This window comes from Pinus tabuliformis, chromosome 1_2 (genome assembly GCF_031772625.1).
Source record: "Pinus tabuliformis cultivar Carrire ecotype Pingquan chromosome 1_2, CPIR1, whole genome shotgun sequence".
NCBI lineage: Eukaryota > Viridiplantae > Streptophyta > Pinopsida > Pinales > Pinaceae > Pinus > Pinus tabuliformis.
Genome location: NC_142298.1, coordinates 151,164,587 through 151,187,846, shown reverse-complemented (window position 1 = coordinate 151,187,846; position 23,260 = coordinate 151,164,587). Strand labels below are relative to the sequence as shown.

Sequence of the window (23,260 nt, the reverse complement as noted above, 5' to 3'; positions counted from 1 at the left end):
GCAAACTAAAATAAAGGTTGCGGGGCACAAGTTTAAGGGAAAATAGAGATGAAGAACAAGTCGAGATGATCAGAGACAGGGGAAGTTAAAGATGGATGATGAAGAGTTCTCATGGAATGTACATCTCTTAATCTCGGTGATCACCTGCTTCAAATATTTTTACAATTCATTTCTCTTAAATTTTAAATAACTAATGCAATTTACTTTGAGATATAGGTCTGCCAGAAAAGGCCCCAAACACATTTTCTCTGGATAGCAAAAATAATCCTCTCTCCAATATAACTAAAATGTGCATTGTCTTAGCAGTACTTACGAGATCATAGCATTGAAAATTTTGATATCGGTGTGGTGGACATTAGAAATACTGACTGAATTTTGAGAGCTTGATGCCCTTTCTAGGCATGATTTTACTCCCCCTAGAGGGACTCCTAATGGTGTTCCCTTCAAATGAAGAGGCATGCGATAAATGTTGGTTTTTTCGATCACTGCAAGTGTGTATTTCACTTGAAAATCATGGATGGAATTCCAAAAAGAGAAGGAAGAAGAATATGTCTATGAAATTTTGATTTACATCCCATAAGATAATTTTCTTTTTGATGAAAGAAAGAAATTTTTGTGAACTAAAAATGATTTTTTTTATAATAGTGTGAAAGAGAAAATCAAGATAAAGGAGGTCTATGTGAGTAGATTACCTTAGACTTGAATTTATGGGCATTGGTTACCTACATTGCTTAGACATGATACCAATATGGGCTCTATTAGGATTAGCCTATGTTATTCCATAACCCCATCTTCATCCCCATTGCACCAAAGATTATATGAGGAAGAGGAAGAGGAAGAGGAAGAGGAAGAGGAGGAATCTGCCTCCACATCCACCTCAAACTCCTTATCTCCTCCTTTTCCATCATTCCCATTGTTCCACCTAGAGGAGGATTCTTCTCTTGACCTAGTATCCCCCGCTCTCTCCACCACTTCTATTGTATCATTCCAAATGTGCTACGCACTCTTGTTTCTGCGGATGTTTTATCCTCAGTAGCAAGCTTTACAAGACCAAAATCATAGAATTTTTCTCGCAACCTATCATTCAGAAGAATATTTGAAGGCTTTACATCCTTGTGAATGATAATTTTGTAAGCCAGGTTGTGTAAGTATTGCATCCCATGAATTACATCCAAAGCAATAAGCAGGCAATTGATTAAATTGAGAGGCTTGAGCCCATTATGCTCCCAATGGAAAAGGTGTTGGCTTAGCATGCCCGAAGGCATAAATTCATATACAAGAATCCTTTCATTGTTCTCAGTGCAATACCCAAGGAGTGAAATAAGATTTTGATCATAGACCTTTCCCAGTATGTTGATCTTTGCCTGAAACTCTTGCAGTCCTTTGCTACTCACAAGCTCAGGATCCATTCTCTTCACTGCAATCATCGAATCATCCTCAAGCTTACCTTCATAAAGAGATCCATAACCTCCTTTTCCCAACATCTTTGCAAGGCTAAAATTATCGGTGGCCTTTTCAAGAACCCATAAAGGATAAATGACATTCCCATGAGAACCAACCAAGTTACTACCAAATTCACCACTCCCTGCTTCATTTATTGAAACCAACAGAGCTTCTTGGGGATGTGACGATAGCTTTGAGAATTTGGGTTTCATCCTCTTCAATTAAAATAGAATTGCAGCACTGTAAAGATCACAAAAACAACACAACCAACGACAATCCCAACAATCATACCTGATGCCTTCTTCTTTTGGAAGTCCTTGCAATACCAACAACCCCAAATGGAGATCCAGATATATTATTGCCACCATTACCAGAAGGAGAAAAATAGGAGGGAGAATGATATTGATAAACTAATTTCCTTGAGTATTAACCCCTACTTTTATTTTTTCAAAAATTAAATATGTTACCCTTTCATTAATATAAATAAGAAGAGAGTACATACTTCAGTTATAAAACTGTTTGCTTCTATCTGGACTCTCATCTTTCTATTCTACTACATACATATTATCACTATGTTCATCTTTTTCGATTTTTGAATTGGTAATGTCTTATTATCCTTACAAAAATTACATTATGCTATTTGAGTAGCATGACAACTTACTATGACTAAGTACACAAATTCATAATAGAGATTTATTCAAAAAGACAAAATGGTCCATACTTCAAGCGATTTAAATAAAATCAGCGTTTACTAGAGAATGTAAAAGGCCCATGAGAGATGAAGAAGGCCTACTAGTGACTGAAAAAAACAACATTTACTACTGATCCTTGTTCAAAGGCAGCAAATTGGATTTTACCAGGTTCTTGTGATATTCCTCTTTTTGAAAGGAGGTTAGCAATTTGATTATGTTCTCGGTAGATGTTTCCAAGTTCAATGTGTTGAAAGGAGTGAACCAGTAGCCAGATTCTCCTCATCCAGTTGGATATATTAGGAGGGTGAAAAAGAGTAAAGTCCTTTGCCTAGTCGATAACCTACTTCACATCACCATATATCGATATGTCTTCCAATCCCAACCAAATAGCACCTACGAGGATGCCCTAGAGGGATGATCTGTAATGGAAACTTGAAGGTGATGAACAAATTGCAAGTGAAATTTTTATGTATTTTGGGTAATGGATCAAGTTACAAAACACATAAAGTAATGATTTTTAAACTTAGTTAACATCCAAAATAGAGACAAAATACCATATCAAAAACACATAACAACAAACATGATAAATAGCCCCAAGGGTTAGCTCAACTGGTCAAAGCAGTGCCTCGCCATACGAGAGGTCACAAGGTTGATTCTATCCGAAATCCCTTGGGGTCAGGTCAGTACATAGGCCGAGGGGATGTGATCCCCTTCGAGGTCGATCTGCCCAAAATTACTATGGACGTAGCAGATACCCAATGACCAAGGGTAACCGTGAACCACCGGGAAAAAAAAGAAACAAAAAAACAAAACAAAACAAAAAAAACAAAACAAAAACAAAAACAAAAACAAACATGATAAAGGATTTCACCCCTCTCATGGGCTACATCTCTAGGTCCATCTTCCAATGCAAGGCATCTTTTATTAAGTACTCAAAATTATGTTTGCATGGCTTTACAATGCTCAAAATGTAAAACAAATGTCTCCAATGGATCTAGAACTGTCAAAAACCCCCATTTGGGCTCTTTATGCACCTCATTTGGCAAAAAACTGAGAAAGTTATGCTTCTTCCAAGTTTTTACCAATTTTCCACAACTAACCCTCTTACAATTCACCCCAAACTCGGAATTGACGTGCAAAGATGGCCTATAATCACGCCCGAAGAGTTAAATTGTCAGACACTTTAAATGTCCAATAACCCCCATTTTCCAAAAATTGTGGTCGTATGGGAGCACGTGCCCAGGGGTTGGGGCTAACCGCCCGCCCCCGTCTGTTGACCCCCAACGAAATGCATCGTGGTCACATTGCCACACATAAAACTGGGCCTGGTGCCAAATATAGTGCACACCCATAAAAATGAGGTTGTGGTCATATTAGGGTGCATGTGCCCTGGGGCTGGCCCTCGTTGCATGAGCCTAGGTGCTAGCCCCCTCCACTTCTTCTCCAAGGTTATATGATGCAGCATATGACTGAGGGCTACGCCTTATTCTCCACCCCATCCAATACACTCCCGCCTATGGTCGTGTGTGGCCCATATGGCCTGGGGCTGCCCCCCCCCCCACTCTGCACCCTAAGGGCTGCCCCCCACTCCAAAATTTGACTATGGTTCCATTGCTCTATTGTTGCATGGGTTGTGACCTTAGGGTTGGGGCAAAGCCCTAGCCCATGGTCTCTCCCCTTGGTTTTGAGGGTGCAGGGACTAGGGTTGAGGCTTAGCCCCGACCCCAACTCCATGATAAATATAATGCGTAGAATTATGTGGTTAAGAAACAAAGTGTGGTATGGTGATAGAGATTCTTGTTGCTTGGAGGTAGGTCACATGTTCAACCATGGTGCAGTCATTTAGCCATTAACCAATTTTAACATGCCACGAGGAGGTTAGGTGGCAACCATCCATTGGCCCACATGGCCTCCAACCATTGGAGCCTAAAAACACAGTCAACCCAAAAAAATAATAAGTTTTATGAGCCAATGAGATTCCAATTTTTTTTTACCATCTAGAGAGGCCAAGTGGTACCATGCCATTCGCCCAAAAATGCACAGTCAATCTGTCACCTATAATGTTTTTTACCTGTTTGGGAATTCGATCAAAACATGATATCGGGATAATACGATATCAGTTTTGAATGATTAAAGTTCTGTTAGATTCGGATCGCTAAGATCTACACACCGATATAGGTTTTGAGCACTTTTAAACACTTTGAATTTTGAGCACTAAACTGATCCCCTGGATCACTCCTCCCAACTAGAAGCTTTTGGACCTCCAAAAGACAATTTTCAGTCCAAAAAAAGATCAGGGTACAGTTCCTTCACCCTTCCCTTTTCAATCCATTTGGTTTTGCCTATTTGTGTACCTTTGGACCCCATATGAAGGTGCTTCTCGTTCCTTCTTCTTGAAGTTCATGTTTCTCTATCAAGGGTAGAACCTTGTAGCAATTCTTCAAGATGTTTAGAAGAGAAAACTTATGTTAAAGAAATCTGAACATTCTTTCATATGTTTTCAATCAAAGGAGGCTTACCCATTTTCAATTTATCTTCACCTTGAAGCTTTTCTTTGCTGATGCAAAGCTTTACATCATTTCCAACTTGAAAATTGTGGTCAACATGAAGTTTATCATTTCTAGCCTTGTTTTTGGCTTGACTCTGTTATCGACATTTTTGGGCATTGCAACCCCAATCATATATGTCCATAAACCAAGGGCTCCTGAATCCTTAAAAATGTTGTTTCATGCCCTACAGGAACAAGGTAAGTTGATTACATCATCTCCCAGAAGTTCTCCACAGGAAACTGCTCAGAACTGGTCAAAACTAGACCATACAGGTTGCTCAGTGCTAAGGGTGCGATGCATCTCACCTGCCCAGTGTAAAAGGTGCGATGCATACTGAAAATCCCTTCTGTAGGGTGCGATGGGTGAAAATGGACAAATGGCAGAGACAATTTGTGAGGTGGATGATCATAGAATCTTCCAAAAACTTCTCCTGTGACACTTGCCTCTCTGAATTCGCCCAGGGATGAGTAAGAGATCATCAATCTCCAAGTGGAACCAAGAACTATCAGAGAGAAGACACTAATCAAAATCCCAGAAGCTAATTCACCACCCTGCAATCATCTATATATGGATCCCTCATCGCAGAGATCCAGAGGCTGGAATTTTGGATCTTGTAAGGAAGTGCTGTTGGTTTCTTGGTGGAATATCATAGTGTTGGGTGATCTAAGCTTTTCATGAGGTGAAGAAGGGCTTTCATGCTGGGAGGTTGACGCTGGGTCAAAACAATGGGTTGTAATCCTCTCTTCTAATCTTCATATTAATAAAGCTATTCAATTTTTCCTCCACATTCTTGTATGTCTGATAGTATATGCATTTGTGTGGTCAATATATATCTGGTCCTATATTGTTTATGATTGTAGATCTCTGCACTTTGAAGGTATTATGCTTCTTTGACTTTACAGGTACTCTTTGAAGCGGAGTGGTCAAGGGAGAAGCAGAAAAGACCAAGCGAAGGATTGAGGTTCGTATTCTTTGATATTCTCCTATCTACTTCTTATGAAGGAAAACGAAAGTAACTTTAATATGTTTGTTTCTAAGATAGCTACCCATCTTAGTGGGACTAGAAGCTCTGCATAGAAACTAGGTTTCCCGATAACAAAATGGCGACTCCACTGGGGATCGAATAGATTGTTTGCTTGTCTATATTTGTTTGCTTTATAAACTTACAAACGGAGCCTAAAATTAAGCCAGCTAGCCTTCGAACTGCATTTGCTATGCAAGTGCAAAGTAGATCAATGCCGCTTCAGTCTATCTCCAGGTTTTGTTTATAAACTGAACAACCGATTTGAAAACATCCTAATTGCCCTAGTGGTGGCTCTAGTAACCTCATTAGATCAGCCCCTGTGATTTTTATTTACTGACTATCATTAGCTCAGCCTAAATCCCTAAACTAAGCTGGAAACTGTGACCCAGAACCAAGTTGAAGTCTCGTCCCTGGACCATCGCACTTTCTCCTCTTGGGAATCTCGATGCATCACACCTCCTGTGTGCAGTAGGTGTGTTGCATCGCACTTTCCTTGTGTTCACTCTTTTCAACTTTATTCAGGAGTTTTGTTGTCTATGATTAGTATACCACTGTGGAAACTCCCTTCCTTTGCACGATTCTGCCTCCATAGTACAAAGAATTGTGAATGTTTTTATGTATTGTGTGCCATTTACAGTTCTCTTTTACAAAAAGTAACATAATCAAACTGTCGTCTTTTGATTTGGAAGTGTCGCAAGTGTCGTTTTCAGTCAAAGAAAAGAATTCTATTGTCCTGGATGGTCAATTATACAATTACTCTTGTATTTGATTTGAATTAGTAGTTTTTCAAGTGTCGAAAGCAGTCTTCAATTCAAAATAGCAAAGTGTCATCATTATCTTCCTTTCGTTTTTGAAGAGAAATTTGTTAGTACTGTCGCTTTGAAAAGATAATTCAGATTTGTACTTAGCATTCTTCTTGTCATTCACACATTAAGAAAGCTGAAAACAAATACATGCATGTGCATTTGCATTTAGACTGCTTGTTAGTTTGATTTAGGACAGTGCATCTAGTGTGTGCTCTCTGCTCTATGTTGAAAGAATATCATCTCTTTCTTTAGTAGCTAGGATTTTCATTGCAAAAAGAAGATTAAATGATTGTTTATCATCTTAGATTGCATTTTAGGAATTGTATATCTACATCACGCGATGAACCTGAAAGGCAAATTTCTTAAGAAAGATCAACTGTAAAATAAATTCAATGAACATAAAAACGCTTTGGAACCTAACGCACAACATCTAGAAGTCTAGGCTAGAGACGTATTCTGACGTCGTAAAGCCTAGTAACTATCGCTTTCATTGTTGGTTGGGTGATTCCTCCTCTTTGAGACGACAAGTGCCAGTACGAACTTGTGCTCCAACGTACCGTTGAGTATATATTGGGAGACCACAATAGGCTATATCCTTTATCTACAGGAAGCTGTGTCTGCCGCCCTATCGATCGCAATGCACTGAACACAACATTCGGGAAGATTGACTGCCATACCGTAAAAAGTATTATGCAGTTTTGCGATCGGTTTGGTAATCCCTCGGTCTAGATTTCCAAAGTAGTCTCTTTCATTCCTTTTCAAACTCCTTAAAGGAAAAGGTCCATCTGAGCACTTGTCACTTCAGGCTCATTAAAAATTGAAGGTGACTAGAGTCATCTTTTGTTTTTTCTCAACTCTTAAAAATTGAAAAAACAAGTTCTGTCAAAGCGTCTAAAATTCATTTAATTCGGAATCATTTTCCCCTTTATTTTTAGTTGATCGAGTAATCCGCAATCATGGAGGAAATTCAATTGAAACCCCATCATTTGCGGAGGCTTACGAGTCAATTGTCTTTGTCTCCGGAAACAAAACTATTCCAAACAAAGCGAACTCGTTTAACTGGATCAAAGTCCCCTGGTTTGGTTGGAACAAGTGTTCCGACACCTTCAGAGACTCCAGTTACTCCAAACATTTCTGGTATCCCTGCCTCTATAGAAGAAGTTCCGCAGCCACTAGAGGACAGTAGAACTGATCCTTGTGTGAAGCTAAACACTTCTATTCCTGAACCAGCTCCTCCCACGGCTGATTCGGAAGGTGTTATTACCCAAACAGTTGTCGCTGCAGAATCTATACCTTCTCCGGCACCGGAAATATTTTACGGACCTGACGGTCTACCTCTTCCACCTAGGTTGAATGCAATAGAAGAGATTGTGGAGGATCCCCCATCTAGCACTCCATCGCATTTTGGAGTTGGGATCACCCTATATCTTTCCTTGTCAGAAATTAGTCCACCATTATCGAAGTTCCTGTAGAATCGCTAGGAAATATTTTGGATAGACTAGATATGTCTAAACAACCGTCGACATCTAGGACTGTGTCATCTGACACAGCAGTGGCAGAACTTCATGTCGTCACTCCAACAATGTTCGCCGGCGTACCGTCTATCACAACTAGTTCTCAATCGCTGGATGGAATCCATCCAAGGGTTGTTTCAACAGTATGGTCTATTCTCGTTTGTTCGTCCAGAATAATATCTGGAATCTCTTATGTTGAGTCTCAGCAAATTGATCCTTCGCAATGTTAATTTGGGTAGTTCGGTCCTCAAAGGCAAATAATTCCCTTAAGCACTGGATTACCGCCATATGGGAGGCAATATGCCCTTTCATTGTCTCCTCCGGGAGAACAAACATACGAGAGTTCACAACAGAATTCAGGTTATGCTAGAATTACATCCAGTGGTTGGATACCAATACTGCCTCAACAACCAAGAGTTGTATACTCAATGCAACAAAGTCTGCCTATGTCAAATATCCCCACTACATCGGCTATTGTGACAGTGTCGCAAGCACAAGCGTCGCCTGTTGTATGCCAACCTCAAGTCTCTTAGGTCGCAATTCAATAGCCCCTTGTCTCTACGACGCCACCACAATCATCGATTAGTGGCTCCTTAACTGGAGTGACCCAGGCTTAAACGGGTACCATTACCCCTCATCTTGGTCAAACAGATAGTATTGGACAACAACAAATGGTTTCACAACCATGGCTGGTGCAATATCAACAACCGCAATTCCAACAAGTCTACTAAGGACCTGAGCACCAAATCTTTGCAAGTAATGGGTAGCCGTATTTTCAAAACGGTCAAAATCAACCATTTCATAATGGTTATGCCCATCAACCTTACCAAAGTTATCAGCATCAAATGCATTATGCTGGTATGCAAAGACCCACTGCTCAGGCAATCCCATCTTATCCTAGGTATGCTTCACCAAACCTGAATCAACAGTTGCCCTTCGTGGCAACTTTAGAGTTACCAGATCTAAATCGGCTGACAAATGATCCAATCACTTACGCCCCTTGGTGGCCAGCGATTCCTCATAAACTTCCGTTAGATATTCCTAAATTTAATGGAAATCCGGGTGAAGACCCGTCGAATCATGTGATGACCTTTCATCTGTGGTGTTCATCTAACACTCTAAATGATGATTCGATTAGGCTTCGCCTTTTTCAGTGAATGTTAACTGGTCCAGCAGCAAAATGGTATATTGAATTGCCTAGAGCTTCATTTGATAACTTCAGCACCCTAGCCACAACCTTTTTAACCCATGTTGACTCGAGTATAGTTGAACACGAAATTAAGATGTATCCAGATGTCAAACCAGTAAGACAACGTCTCCGGCAGGTGCACCCCAAAAAAGCTGCTACCATCAAGGCAGAAGTTGAAAAACTTCTCCATGCTGGTTTTATTTACGTAGTTCCTCTAACCGATTGGGTATCGAATATTGTTCCTATAATGAAAAACAAGGAACGATTAGAGTGTGCGTCGATTATAGGGATGTAAATCAAGCTTGTCCAAAAGACAACTACCCTACACCCTTCATTGACCAGATAATTGATGAAAGCGCCAGATGTGAAATCTTTTCATTTATGGATGGATTTTCTGGGTATAATCAAATTAACATCCACCCATAGGACCAGTCAAAGACTGCATTTATTTGTCCATGGGACACATTCGCATATCGCAAGCTACCCTTTGGTTTAAAGAACACAGGAGAAACATTTCAGAGGGCAATGAATTATGCCTTCCATGACATCAAAAACATCATTCAAACACATCTCGACGATCTTCCGACTCACTCACAAAAGCGGACCGATCATCCACAGCATTTGAGAGCGATATTTCTACATTACCGACACTACAAGATACAACTCAATCCACACACATGTGTGTTTTGTGTCAGCTCTGGTTGTTTACTTGGCTTTGTGGTCTCAAAGGACGGGATTTGTCTCGACCCATGTAAGGTTTAGGAAATAATTAATTTGCCTCCACCTTCAAATTTGCTTCAGATTCAGAAACTCCAAGGGAATGCAAACTTTCTAAGAAGGTTCATTCCAAATTACGCCAAACTTGCTAAAGGTTATACTCGTCTATTGAAAAAAGAAGTACCCTTCATCTGGGATCAGGTCACGCAAGCTTCCTTTGATGCTTTAAAGGAATCCCTAATAAAAGCATCATTAATGTATGCTCTCGATTATCAAAAAGACTTTAACCTGTATCTGGCTGTAGTAGATACGACCATCGCAATGGTCTTAGTTCAAGAAGACAATGGAATTGAACATCCTATATATTATTTGAGTAGAAACTTGAATGATACAGAAAGCAAGTACTCCTACGTTGAAAATCTAGCTCTCGCAGCTGTTCAACTGATACAAAGATTTCGACACTGTTATGAAACCAGCTCAAGAAAAGATAGAAAAGATAGATCAACGCCTTAGAATTCAGCCTCTTCGAGGGGGCAACCTCCTTTACATTACATAAATGAACAATTCTTGGATGATTCAAATGACAAAACCTCCTTTCTATATATAGGAGTCTAAGGAGTCACAATATAATCCAGCCGACCCAACAATAATAATATAAAGCCACAAAAATAACAATAGAGGGATTCTATGGGGCACAGTAATAACAATATGGGGGCAATAGAGGCACAACAATATTAATAAGGGGTATAACTACAATAGTAGTGGGGTAATCACTAGTATTATAGGGACCCAACATGCCCCTCTCCTTCAAAAAAGTGTTGTCCTCAACGCTTGAGTAGTTCTGGATACTTCTGCATAAAATTATCATCCTCCCATGTGGAATCTTCAGCGGATAAGTTCTTCCACTTGATAAGATAATCTGAAATTGATCGATTTCGTAGCTGTCGAGTTCTTGTTTCTGTGACTACTTCCGGTTCCGATATAATTTTTCCTTCCTCGTCAAGTTCTGGCAATATTGTTTGAACTGGGAGCTTGTCGCCTATAACCTTCTTTAAACATGAAACATGGAAAACTGGGTGCAATCAAGAAGCTGCAGGAAGCTCCAATTTGTATGCCATAGTACCAATATTTTGCAACACCTTGTATGGACCATAATACTTTGGTGATAATTTATTATCCTTCTTAACTTGCTTGAGGAACATTTGCTTATATGGTTGTAGCTGTAGGAATACCCAATCACCTACATCAAAACTTCTTTCACTGCGATGTTGATCTGCCTGTTGTTTCATTCTATTCTGTGCCAACACGAGGTTATCCTTTAAGAGTTGGAGGACTTGTTGTTGATGTTCAATGTGATGTTCCATTTCCTGAAACTTAGAATTTTCATTTTGCCAGCTAAATGTATCAGACGTACTAGAATCTTGTTGTAACTTTCGAATAAGTGCCCACACTTCTTCGTCATTCTTCCATTCCTCCCTTGCTTCATTTATCCAATCTGGTTGGATAATAGAAATGGTGCACAACAATGCTTCCACATCCTCATCCTTTCTTGAGAGTGCATCTGCCACCACATTTTGCTTCCCTTTTTTGTAGATGATTTCAAAGTCATAACCCAACATCTTTGTGACCCACTTTTGTTGCTCTTCAGAGGATAATCTTTGTTCTAAAAAGTATTTAAGGCTATCATGATCCATTTTTACCTTGAAGTGTCTTCCCATTAGGTAGGGTCACCATTTCTTAAGTGCATGGAGTATTGCCAACATTTCCTTCTCATAAATAGCTTTGCTTAAAAACTTTCCCATGATTGGACGACTTTCAAAAGAAATGGGTCTTTCATATTGCATTAGAACAGCACTAATTCCATTTCCTGAAGCATCACATTCCACAATAAAGGTTTTTGTGAAGTCCGGTGTAGCTAAGACCGGTGCTTGGCACATTGCCTCTTTAAGATGTTCAAAGGCCTTTGTTGCTTCCAGAGTCCATGAAAATGCATCTTTATTCAATAATGTTGTTAGAGGTGCTGCTATTCTCCCATAATATTTACAAACTTGTGATAATACCCTGTCAACCCAAGAAATCCTCGCAGATGCTTTATGGATGTTGGGATTTTCCATTCCTTAATGGCTTTAATTTTGCTAGGGTCTACCTTAACTCCTTCATGAGATACAATATGACCCAGATATTCCACCTCCTGGACTCCAAAGAAACATTTGGATCTTTTTGCATATAATTGTTTCTCCTCCAATAGTTGTAGCACCCTGTCAACATGTTCAACATGATCCTTCCAAGACTTGCTGTAGATTAGTATATCATCAAAAAATACTAACACAAATTTTCTAAGGAATGGTTTGAAAATTGAATTCATCAAACCTTGAAATGTTGAAGGTGCATTGGTAAGGCCAAAAGGCATGACCAAAAATTCATAATGACCCTCATGAGTTCTAAATGCTGTTTTCGGAATGTCTTCAGTCTTCATTCTGATTTGATGATATCCTGAACGAAGATCCGCTACGAGATTGACATTATACGCCACGAAAGCACCTAAAGTACTAGACAGAATAGGTATTGGTTCGGTAATGGTTGGAGCAGCAAACTCAGATTCTGCAAGAATCTCATTTTTGGGTGGTACGGAAGGGGGATTGGCCCGAGAATAATCCGGACACATGCACCATGATCCATCCTTCTTGTGCAGCAATACTACTGGAGTAGAGAAAGAACTTTGACTCTGTTGAATTATACTAGCCTCTAGAATTTCTGCAACCATACGTTCAATTTCACTCTTTTGGACATAGGGATATCTGTACGGCCTGATGTTTGGAGGAACACTTCCTGGAATCAAATGAATAGCATGATCATGATCACACATAGGTGGGAGACCTTTGGGAGTCTCAAATACCTTGGAATGATTTTCCAGGACTTTTTGGAGATCTGGAGAAATAGATGATTCCGATGTGGAGACATCTAGCGAACATAATTGTGCAATTACACCTCTTTGCTCCTTTTTTAGAAGCTTTGTCATACCATTAGAGCCGATTATCTTTCTTGGTTTCCCTGCAATACCCCTTAATTCAACTTCCTTTCCTTCCGTAGAAAATTTGATGAAAAGTTCTTGAAAATTAAAAGCTATTGTACCCAAGGATTGTAGCCATTGGACTCCTCGTACAACATCAACACCTCCCATTGGAATGGAAAGCATTGGGCTAGTCAATACATATTCTCCCATGGATAGCTTGATATTATGGCACTTTCCAGAGAAATTTATTTTTCCTCCATTTGCAATCATCACTTGACACTCTGGTGCTGGATATAGGAAGCAATTCAATTCTTTTGCTACCTTACAATGAAAAAATTGTGGGTGCTTCCTGAATCAATCAACACTATTAACTTTTTCTTCTTGATTTGTCCTTCTATATTGATGGTTTGAGGAGTGGTAATTCCCACCAATGCATTACAAGATATGGTTGGATTTATTTGTTCTTCATCTAAGCTTTGTTCCTGGAGTATATCCTATACTTTTGACCTTTCTTGCTCCTTTTCTTCTTCCTCTTCACAATCTATGTAAAATAATTTCTTCTCAGCACACTTATGACCTTTAGTTTATTTGCTATCACAACTGTAACAAAGCCCTTCTGCTCTTTTTTCTTCCAATTGTTGTGGTGTCAACCTTATAGGTTGTGGAAGAATAGGGGCAAAAACACTTCCTTCTTTATAGTTGTGAGTGGTATGCTTCCTGGTTGCCGTAATTTTGCTTTCCATTTTTCTAGCTAACCTGAATGCCCTCTCTAATGAATCAGGTACCCAAAGGCGAACATCATGTTGGATATTATCTTTTAAAGACCCTATGAACACATCAATCCTATGCTCCTCTGGAATATCTTTTACCCTTATGTTCAATTTTTGGAATTCCTCAATGTGCTCCATTATTGAACCCTTTTGTTTGAGACTTATCAATTGGCTAAAAAGAGTGTTGCTTTTTGTATCCTCATAATGTGCTATCATTTCTTCCATAAAAATTTCCCAAGTGATAAATTGTTTACGAGAGAAAAGCCATTGATACCATACAAACTGATTTGGTTCCAAATATAAAGTTTCCATATGTACCTTTTGTGTGTTTTGCACATTATTGAGATCGAAGAATTGCTCCATCTGTAATATCCATGTGGCGGGATCCTTGCCATCAAACTTCCTCATATCAATTTTTGGAATATGGTGGGTCTTCGATCCAACATTAGAGTCTATGGAATCATGATTAACATTTCTTTTTTTCACATCATGAGTTTCCTTTACAACCTTTTCACCATTAGTAAGTATTTCTTGTAGAAAATTTGTCAAATTTGTCTTCAAATCTGCCATGTCTGTCTTCAAATCTGTCATGTCTCTCTTTAAATCTATCTTTGAATCATCCATCTTAGCTTCCATGCCCTTTATTTTAGATTCCACGCCATTTATCTTAGATTCCACGACATTTATCTTAGCTTCTGTTAGCTTTTGTGAGCGTGACATTTGTTGCACTTGTTCTTGTAATTTTGATATATCATGTAGCATTTCTTCCTCTTCTTCGTGAGTCATGCTAGAGTTTTCAGGTTCCTTACTAGGTGTTTTCATTTTCTTTCCTCGGGGCATCAGTTACCGATAATAATGCTTTACTATGTCCTTTGAATTCCTTCAAACCAATCTTACGCAAAAAATTAAAAAAAAACTACACACCTTTTTCACTTTGTAGAAGCCTGATATTGAATCTGATGTATCTCTGTAAATTTAGATCCTCCAGTTCTGAAATTGTGACCTCTAGTAGCCTTTTGTGTTCTCTTTCCAATGCCACAAGTCTGACCCAAATTGGATTCTCCAAGGAAGAGTTATGTGAAATCTCCCACAATGACTTGATTATAGACTAGTTCAGTAGAGCAAACTTGTACAACGTGCCACGAGTCACTGTTTCAACCTTGGGAACTAAAAAATGCATAAAAGAAACTACAGTCCATCCTCTTTCTATACCTTCTTACGAAATTTCAATCCGATCCCCAGAGAGAAAGTTATGACGATTTTCCCCAGGTCACCTGTTTGGAATGTAATTCAGGAGTCTGCAAAAAGACCAACTTCCTCATATCATATCTCCGCCAATATAGCGCGAAAAGCTCTGAAATTCAGACCTGAGGTTCAACACGATTTCTTCTCAAATGGGTTTTTCTTGCAACTTCTGAAATGTCGCAGAAAAAAGTTATAGCGAAAATGCCACGATGACCTGTTTGGTGCAGCGAAACCCTAGAATCCAAAGCTCTGATACCGAATGTTATGAAACAGCTCAAGAAAAGATAGAAAAGATAGATAAATGCCTTAGAATTCAGCCTCTTTGAGGGGGAAACCTCCTTTACATTACATAAATGAACAATTCTTGGATGATTCAAATGACAAAACCTCCTTTCTATATATAGGAGTCTAAGGAGTCACACTATAATCCAGCCGACCCAACAATAATAATATAAAGCCACAAAAATAACAATAGAGGGATTCTATGGGGCACAGTAATAACAATATGGGGGCAATAGGGGTACAAAAATATTAATAAGGGGTATAACTACAATAGTAATGGGGTAATCACTACTATTATAGGGACCCAACAGACACTATGTCCTCTTTCAAAAAACTACCATTTTGTCAGATTGCAACCCAATGACTTATATATTGTCGCGATATTTGTTGGGGGAAAATATTCAAAATGAATAGCAATTATACAAGAGTTTGATCTGGAATTTATAAAATCCAAATCGAGGAAAGCCCTGGTTTTCGCGGAGTTACTATGCGATCTCCCATCGTCGTCCAACAATGCCACATCAAAAGAAGCAATCGTGGATTAATCTTTGTTTCTAATATCTTCAAGCAATCCGTGGTATGGAGACATAATAATCTATCTCCAAACCCAAGCATATAGGTCTAATACCTCCCACTCGGAACAGCGACGCATTTGATACCAAGCAAAAGACTACATGATCGTCAGCGATACACTTTACCGTTGTGGTGTCGATACAGTTCTGAGGAGGTGCCTCACCCACGAGGAGGCCGAAAAAGTCCTGAATGATTTCAATTCAGGCGCATGTGGGGGGCATCAATCTGGTTAAGCTACGACACAAAAGATTTTACGATCAGGATACTTCTAGCCAATAATGTTCAAAGATTGCATAACCATAGTCAGAAGTTGCCATGCCTGTCAAATCTTCGATCGAAAAGCCAGAATACCACCCGCACCTTTGCAACCAGTAGATGTTGTTGGGCCATTTGCCAAATGGGGCATATATTTCATGACATGTAACCCCACCTCAGTCGGGGGGCATGAGTATATCATAGTCGCAATAGACTATTTTACCAAATGGGCCGAGGTGTTGCCTACATTAAACAATAGCGGTGAAACGGCTGCCCTCTTATTTTTCAATCATGTAGTCTCCAGGTTCGGCGTTCCACAGGCCATAGTCACAGATCATGGATCACATTTTCGCAATCACATGATGGTTGAGTTGGCTACTAAATTAGGGTTGTCCCATGACAGCTCTACTCCGTATTATCCGCGGGTTAACAGACAAGTTGAGGCAATCAACAAGGTCCTGAAGCGGATGATGCAAAGGATGATTGGAGTCCATAAAAGGAGTTGGCACCTGATCCTGTACTCAGCCTCATGGGCATACCAGACATCGGTGAGGAATGCAACTAGGTTTACACCCTTTCAACTGGTGTATGGCCTGGAAGCGATCTGACCAGTTTAGTGTGAAATCTCCTCCCTCAAACTCGTGGTCAACCTTCTCCCCAGAACTTTAAAAGAGGAGGCTTGTTTCTTGGAACTAATCCAATTGGATGAAACCTATTGTGATGCCGCTTTGGCTAACGAAGCCCATAAGAAACACAGTTCGACAAGAATGTCAAACCCCGTGTCTTCTCAGAAGGTGACCTGGTCTTACTTTACGACCAGGAGTCTGATAAATTGGGAGCAGGTAAGTTCAATTCTTTATGGATGGGCCCCTATATTGTTAAGCATGTATTAGAAAAAGGAGCCTACGAGTTAGTGGATTATGATGGGATTCCACTGGTGCAACCCCGCAACAGGTTGTACCTTAAGCATTACTATGCTTGAATCAAGATAGTAACCCCTATGCTTTTGTTACATTTTTGTTTTCGCTAAGGGTAATTGTTTTGGTTAAGTGATCCGATTTTACATTCATTGTAGATGCCAAACCTATTGGAATCATTTGTTGGATATGCCGACGGAGCAAGTCGTAGTTCGCGGAACCTATCTTCTGCGGCCTGGGCCATCTTCGATCCAAGCGGCAAGTTAGTGAGTTTCAAAGGGGTATGTATTGGTCGGTCAAAGAACAATATTGCTGAATACAACGCATTGATAGAGCTCCTCTCTGATGCCATCACACGTGGCATACGCCGGCTTGTTGTCAGGCTAGACTCACAATTCGTCATCCTACATCTCACCGATATCTACTCCGTACGGAATCCAGTTATCTATCGCATGTTCCTAAGGGTCAAGATTTTGGAAAGGCAGTTTGATTCTATTCAATATCAACATATTTCCAGAAACTTAAACACATTAACGGGCTCATTGGAAAATTATGTGTTAGATAAACATTTGCAACATTTGTAAAAGAAGTATTTCATCAATATTTTCATCAAGATCATGTAAGTTAACCAAAATAAAGCTCCAAAAATCAAAAACATATATATATATATATATATATATATATATATATATAAATTTTTATGGTTTATACATAATGTTCTGTAACCAAGACAAAATTGGTCAAATGACCCAAAATTAAAAATTCTAGGGGGCACCCTAGTCTAATGATGCTGGTGATAACAAGTCACTACCTGTGCAATCATGTGTAAAAGCCTAGTCCATTGACTCGGCACGCCAGTGTCGTTGCAACCTCAGAGGCAGCTCGTCGGTCCTCACGTCCAGAATACCAAGAGTGAGACCCTTGACCTAATCCTGCAATGCTGAAAGAGTCTTGGCCACATCAAGGTCGCGAAGGATAGTCCTCCCCACAGCCTCTCATGCTGGAATGGAAGCTGGTGCTCTTAGACGTACTGTTGGCCAAACTGGTCCAATGTCTGCATGAGCACATGAGTTTTGATTAGTCTTGATAGAAGAAAACACGAGAACATTATAGAAAAAATGATAAACAAATATATGGTCAGAGAATTTACCGATATCAGCCCACTGCTCACCAGCCGGCAGCACCAAATCCGGGTCACCCCGGAAATCCATACTAGCATATGGACACTCGGAAAAAACCATCTCCTGACAGTTGAACCACTCGAAGAAGGTATCAGAGAAGGAAACCTGGGACTGACCAGCATGTCGGGCCATGAGGTCGACCCATCTCTACATTCGTGGCTCAGTCGGTGGAGGTAAGCTAAGTGAAATGTACTGCAGCTGCATCAGTGGGATCTTTTCCAAGGCGAAAGCGGTTAAAATAGAACCATAGAAAAAATTCTTGGATTTTCCACATTTTACCTTGGTTAGTTGTTCTTTCATCACAGGGAGTACTGCGTCACACCAGTTTAACACCTTTGGTTCAAGGCATTCCAAGGCGTACTGCATATAGGACCTGTTAGCCACGTGAAGAGCCGCACTACCAGCCAGTTTGAAAAAGTGAATAGAATGGCCCTCAAGGACCAGTTAGTGACATCTCGGATGTTGATCTTGCCGTCCCTACTCGGTGAAGATCCCTCTCTGCAATACCGATGAATATAATCTCTCACGAATTCTGCCCCACGGGCGGAACCTGATAATGAGAGAGGGGCACCATGCCTCGATAAACCGGTCAAAAAATAGATGTCCACGACAGTCAACGGGATGGATTTGCCTCTGATATGAAACACCTGGTTGGTAGGATCCCATGTATCGAGAAAATATTGCAACAAGTTGATTTGTTGCCTCATGCTAGAGATGCGGAAAAACTTGAGCAGGCCACAGTTCCGCAGTGCAGTTACCATATCCGGATCATGTAAAGAAACCATGTCCTCTTCTTCATGCTCGCGTTCTCACCATGTAACAACCATTTTTCTCCAATGAATCTCTGCAAAACAAGCAAGAGAAGAATCAGGGTCCTGATTTGGCAAAAAACAGGTAAAAATTCCATGAGAAAACAGTGCAAAAGTTTCCCTTCTCGCGCCCATTGCACCCCAATAGTGTACTGGGTGAGATGCATACTGATTGGCCAATGGCCAGGCTAGTATGCATCACACCTTTCGATATAGGAAGGGTGCGATGGAGCCAGGGCGAATTTTTCAAACCCTAGGGGCTCAGAAAAATAGGGAAAAATGCTCAGAATTCAAAAAGGAAGGAATGAAACTAAAGAGCTCAGGTTTAGCTCCTACCTGGTCTAGACGGCACCAAGAATCATCCACAGAATCTCCCGAAATCAGCTAGTGAAAATCAAGGGGGAAAGGCACCTCTAGAGCTCCAACAAACCAAAGTTCAAATGAAATGGTAAAATGAGGGGTAAAAACCACTTTTAAATTACTTTTCACGTAATTCAAGTAAAGTATTAGCGTTTTAACTCATTTTTCAAACAGGTATTGTTCATTTCTAATCGGTTTGATGAAGCAATTGAATAGGCAGTACAACCATCAAAGGAACAAAGTGGTTAGCGGTGAAATCAAATAATCAATGACCATTATCACGAGCAGTTTTTATGTGAAGTTCAAGCTCGTTAAATTAAACCTAATCGATGAGAAAATGTTTCCCCAGAGTTTAAGCTCATTAAAAAATGAACCAATCTCTGGTAAATAACCATTGTGAATGCATTATCATTAGCTCCTGAGCCTTGGTCATGTTCTCATCATCACCTCCACTCTATTTTAGCTGATCATTCACCTCCACTTGATTATTTACCCCTTTTTGAGGAACAGTTTTGAAGAGTGATCCTGTTAGCCATCCTTGTGACACTGCCGTGATTGGAAAATTCCAAACCTTACCTGGAATCCGCTGCTACCCGAAATTATCACTCATTCCTCAAAAAACGAGTCTCCTTTAAGCTCTTTTCATTTGACTCGTAAAATATGAAAAGATTTCCAAGTAGTTGGCCTCTCCAGCTCATTAAAGCTACCGGGAGTGCTATCCCTCCTTTAGATTTTAATCTTTTTGGACCCGAGGGATTATTACACAAAAAGATCGAGCACTTGTTTTGTTTAGCTCATTAAAATTATCGAAAATTCATCCCTTTCATATTATTTTATACTTTTTTGGACTTAAGGGATTATATGACGAAAAAGGATTATTGGAGTTTCCTTTACATCCCTTTTAGACTCTCTAAAATTGAAAAGGACCGAGTTAACTTTGTTGTTAAACTCGTTAAAACCAATAGCGACAAACTTGTCCATATAGACAAGAACAAGTCTCATTGTCACTAGGCTCGTTAAAACATAGCGACGGGTTTGCCCGAAGGGCAAATTATAGAACAAGCATATGTTATCCTCTTCAAGCTTGATAAAAATAAAGAGGTACTGGTCAGCAATGACTAGATAAAAATTGGGAAGAAAAATTGAAGAAACTTTATTGGTAGCAAAGTCGCTCTTGAACATGACACTTTCACTCCATGTCTGAGTCGGGTTGGGTTATTCCGTTCACCGGTCATATCACCATTGGTCCATCGTACCATCCATCTTTGGGGTTAACGCTACCAATCCATTCCAAGTGTCGCTGATATGTTCAAGAGAAGTTGATCAGAGAATTCACCAACCCATCTTGTGTCTCATCCACTGCAATACCTTTACGCTTCATTCTTTCATGACCACCACCCTAAACCCTGTATCATCAGATCATTTTCACCTCCAAAAGTCCTTTGCTCCGTTCTGTGTCATAGGCATGGGATTCATTAAGGCCCTCCTACGATGGGTCACTTCTTATCGATATCAGCTTATTATCCAAGAAGTCGACCTAGGAACAACCCTTCCAGTACTTTGAAGCTTGCATGCCTCAATGGCAAGTTTCTCACTTTCGGTGACAGGTTTACATCAATGGCCTTCGACCAAGAGATTTTGTGTGGTGTTCGACGCCAAGTCCCATTCTCACACCACGCAAATTGTACTACCGTACCTTGAGGGTCATCATCATTATCAATGATTCCTCTCGCGCCTGTTAACAACTTATATCATTGGCTGGTAATGAGGCAATGTCTTTCCATGTTTGACTCCAGAACATTTTTCACATGGATCGACTTGTACTTCGGGCGAAGATTGGATGAGTTTGAAGACCCCGGATCTAGTTTCATCCATCCGGGCTATGATATATTCAGGAAAATAAAGACATCAAATGTACATCATTGCTGCACATTTGATCATCCGAATCAAAGGATGATGGCTTTACCAGAATCATCAGTGTGCTACATAGACGGTTGTATGTCCTATGTACATGAAAATGAATTTATAAAGCTGAGCATGGGAATGCCAACCTCAGCTAGATCATGAAAATATTATGAAGATAATGTGTTGTATTGTATCTTATTATAGGTCGCCTTCTAGTTCGAAAAACCTCAAATCCTCATGATAAAGCATTTCACCCGACATCAAAAGATTAACGACCTCATGCTTTAGGGGGCAACTGTTATAGACATTTTCGGGAACTGCAACCCAAATCACATATGTCCATAAACCAAGGGCTCCGGAGTCCTTAAAAGTGTTGTTTCATGCCCTAAAGGAACAAGTTCAGCTGATTACATCATCTCCGAGAAGTTCTCCACAGGAAACTGCTCAGAACTGGTCAAAACTGGTCAAAACTGGACCATACATGTTGCTCAGTGCTAAGGGTGCAATGCATCTCACCTGCCCAGTGTAAAAGGTGTGATGCATACTGAAAAGCCCTTCTGTAGGGTGCGATGGGCGAAAATGGACAAATGGTAGAGATAATTTGCGAGGTGGATGATCATAGAATCTTCCAGAAACTTCTCCTGTGACACTTGCCTCTTTGAATTCACCCAGGGATGAGTAAGAGATCATCAATCTCCAAGTGGAACCAAGAACTATCAGAGAGAAGACACTAATCAAAATCCCAGAAGCTGACTCACCTCCCTACAATCATCTATATATGGATCCCTCATCCCAAAGATCTAGAGGCTGGAATTTTGGATCTTGTAAGGAAGTGTTGTTGGTTCTTTGTGGAATATCATAGTGTTGGGTGATCTAAGCTTTTCATGAGGTGAAGAAGGGATTTCATGTTGGGAGGATGACGATGGGTCAGAACAATGGGTTGTAATCCTCTCTTCTAATCTTCATATTAATAAAGCTATTCAAGTTTTCCTCCACATTCTTGTATGTCTGATAGTATATGCATTTGTGTGGTCAATATATATCTGTTCCTATATTGTTTATGATTGTAGATCTCTGTACTTTGAAGGTATTATGCTGCTTTGACTTTACAGGTACTCTTTGAAGCGGAGTGGTCAAGGGAGAAGCGACAAAGACCGGTCGGTAAGGAGAAGGAACAAGCAAAGAACCGAGCGAAGGATTTAGGTTTGTATTCTTTGATCTTCTCCTATCTACTTCTTATAAAGGAAAACGAAAGTAACTTTAATATGTTTGTTTCTAAGATATCTACCTGTCTTAGTGGGACTAGCAGCTCTGCATAGACACTAGATTTCCTGATAACAGACTCTTCACCAAATGTGAACGCCATTGCCATGCACCATTCTTCCTCAAAGCCAAAACACTAGGAGACCCACAAGAAGATGTATTAGAACTAATGTTCCTTTTATCAAGTAGCTCTTGCATATGCTTCTTGATTCCTGCTTTCTCTAACACTAGCATCTTGTTCAAACCAATGTTCAAAATTGAAGGATCTTGCTGCAAATGAACTTCATGTTGTTTTCCTCTTTTAAGAGGTAACACATTAGATTCCTGAAACATCTTATCATATGTATTAGCAACTTCAAAAAAATCATATTTTAACCTCGCATCGCATCCTTGGAAGGCTTCAGATTCATCAGCATCTTTATGTTTAATCATCAGCAATGTAAATTCTGACTAGCACTTATAAACATCTTCACTTGTCCAGCATTCACAAGAGAAATTCAACTTCTTGCTATGTGCTCTAACAATGTACTCAATCTCATCTTTAAACAAGTGGTACTTTTTCTCATGGTGATGAAATATGGATTTCTTGTCATATAAATATGGGCTTCCCAAAACAATACCACAAATGTCAATTGGTACCACATCAAGTTCTACCTCATCAATAAAATTTGCAGTGATGGAAAATCTAAGTATGCATTTTCTTGTCACTTGCAACTTGGCATTGTCACATACCCAACCCAAAGGATAAGGTTT

The 23,260-nt window shown here is 39.9% G+C and overlaps 1 pseudogene; it reads right to left on the bottom strand.

Moving 5' to 3' along the window:
- Nucleotides 1-974: 974 nt before the first annotated feature.
- On the bottom strand, nucleotides 975-1,655 carry LOC149204960 (receptor-like kinase TMK3 pseudogene; annotated as a pseudogene).
- Nucleotides 1,656-23,260: the final 21,605 nt, after the last annotated feature.